The sequence below is a fragment of the Mytilus galloprovincialis genome, chromosome 14 (assembly GCF_965363235.1).
Source record: "Mytilus galloprovincialis chromosome 14, xbMytGall1.hap1.1, whole genome shotgun sequence".
NCBI classification, from domain to species: Eukaryota; Metazoa; Mollusca; class Bivalvia; order Mytilida; family Mytilidae; genus Mytilus; species Mytilus galloprovincialis.
Genome location: NC_134851.1, coordinates 36,062,651 through 36,065,359, shown reverse-complemented (window position 1 = coordinate 36,065,359; position 2,709 = coordinate 36,062,651). Strand labels below are relative to the sequence as shown.

The window sequence follows — 2,709 nt, the reverse complement described above, 5'->3', positions numbered from 1 at the left end:
AGAAATGTTTCATACCTAGTATTGAGATATGACTATAGAACTGAATCAGTATACTGAGTTGATATTGTAATTGTTATTTATCTTGACAATTTTGTTTGTCTTAAAAGATGTTTACTTAATCGGGTTACCTACTTATAGTTGGTCACAAAATAATGCATAATTGTGTAGTTTAGAAATCACTAGAACAATCGTAGATGAATAGATAATACCTTTCTATTTGATTTGCATAAAAATTCCAGAATGATAACATTGAACGATGCGTAGTTTAAATACTTCTACAGTGTTAATGTTCTAGCAGTTTCCCTTTTAAAGTTTTATACAGCGATCCAGAAGTTTATTTTGTAACTAAATATACAAACACCAAAAATAGACTGATTCAAAAAAAATGTAAGTATCCTCCAATTATCTGTTGAGTTCTTTTTTTGGTAAATTCTACAACATAACACTAGTTTGTGAACTTATTGGACATAATATTCCGTTTCAATTCCGCGCTGTTGCATGTCGTAGTTAAATTGCGGATAGAGAAAAGACTAATATCGAACATTCAGATATTTCAACAGTGAACTTGTCATTTCACGTGTCTTAGAAATTCTTATAATAAATCTTGCTGAATTTATTATTGGTTTTTTTTTTCTTTTGTTTGCTACAATATAATGGTAATTTTGATTGTCACAGCACATTATACATGGACAGACACTGGATGATTACGTATGCATGTTATCCCGAGTTCTCAAATCATTTTTCAAATCACGTAAATAGTTATCAAAGGTACAATGTATCAGGATTTTAATTTAGTACGCCAGACGCGCGTTTCGTAAAACCGACCAAATTTTAAGGTGAAAACTATCCCTTTTTAAAATTGTGATCCGGGCTTAATAGAATTTATCCAGTTAGTTCATTGTATTCCTATTTTCTGTTGTTCAGACTTTTACAACAAATAAATACATGTGCATAGATTACATTTAGTTTATCAAGGTTCGAATCAACTACATAATGACGTTGAACCTTATCTTTGACTTATATCCAAACCAATACAAATAATCGTGATAAATCACTCTTATATTATCTTTGAACTTTTTGAAGTTATTTCAAAATATGGAAAAGCCTTTTCTATTTTGTGTAGTGATCGTAGCATTTGGATATACCGTGTTCGGTGCATCAACCGAAGAAGAAAGTTTCCAGACAAACAGTGAGCGATTCCGTCGTATTGAAGAAACTTTGCAAAAGTTAAAAACAGAAAATAAAAACCTGCACAGTGTTGTTCAAAAACAGAAAAACGAAATTTCAATTCTCGTTCAGGAACAGAAAGGCCAACAACAGGAAATAAACGAACTTAAACATTCATGTCTTAGAAAGACAACACGGAAAGAAGTAGCAGATGAAACGACGGAAAAGTCTCAGCATCCGTTATTCACAACCAGAAATGCAACCAAAGAGGATTTTATTCCATTTGACAAATCCGAAAAAGGGCATAAAGATGGTGAAAGAAGGGAGATTGGTGGAAATCAATACAAAAATCGTCGTAGGTCTAGCTTCTCCTAATTTTATTATTGTATAGTTATTGTCATATTTCTAGTTGTTAGAAATCAAATTTTCTATGATCTAAACGCATGTCGTAAACGCAACATTTTGAGCTGCAATGCCCAGTGTGCCCTTAAATAATCTTATATCTATAAGGTAGAATATTTTCTTTTTCAGTTTCGAGATTACTGGAAGGAGGTTCCCACTCAGAAACAGAAACAAACGACGTAGCGTTTTATGCGTACATGAGCAAACACGAGGCTATTATACCACATCATACTCTTATATTTGATCACGTTGAAACAAATATAGGGCATGCTTATAGCCAACACAGTGGCGCATTCACCGTACCAATCAATGGTGTATATATTCTTTCATACACTATTTTTCCTAGAGGAGCAGGCAGTTATGCCTCCGTAGAACTAACAGTAAATAGCATTTCACGGAATACGATATTTGTTGACAGCAGTTCAACAGACAATGATCATACCGGCTGCACTGGATTTGCAGTACTGGCTTTAAAGCAAGGAGATGTCTGCTTTGTTCGTGTACATCCTACATACCCTTCAACGGGTAAAATAGACAGTGAATCTATCATGCGATCCTCTTTTTCGGGTGTCAAAGTGTAATCTAGTTGTTTAATTGAAGACACCATGAGCCCAGATGAACTCGTATAATGTGAAGAGAAAAGGGTTCACAAAAAAGATTGTTGTAAATTTTGTCATTATACTGACCAAGGTTATATCATATCCGAAATTTATATATACTGTTTCCCTTTTAAAGATTGGTGTCGGTTTTTATGGTGTTTTTTTTTTATTATATTATTTTTCAATTGTGTACAGTATCGTTTTGTTTTTCATATTGATCCAGCGCCCTCATAAGAAATTCATTGAATAATATCTAGACTGTTTTATGTCCCACCGGGTGAGGGATGGCGCTGGTGTGGAGAAGGCGTTTGAATGTTCTTGGTCTTGTTCTTGTTCTTGGTTAGTTTTGAAATTAACTAAGAAGCATGCTCAGAAAGAAATTTATACAGATAAATGCTACAATGTTTCCTTAATAATCCCCAATAACGTCATATAACGGAATTTGATGAGACTGTCATCAAAGTGAGAGGTTTAGCGCTATAAAACCAGCTTTAATCCACCACTTTCTACATTTGAAAATGCCTGTACCAAGTCAGATATA

The 2,709-nt window shown here is 33.6% G+C and overlaps 1 long non-coding RNA gene across 1 annotated transcript; it reads left to right on the top strand.

Annotated features, from left to right (window-relative positions):
* The first annotated feature begins 1,000 nt into the window (after positions 1–1,000).
* Positions 1,001–2,360, top strand: LOC143059776 (uncharacterized). The gene is made up of 2 exons (XR_012973601.1): positions 1,001–1,522; positions 1,699–2,360. It is a non-coding gene; the product is annotated as an uncharacterized LOC143059776 (long non-coding RNA).
* Positions 2,361–2,709: the final 349 nt, after the last annotated feature.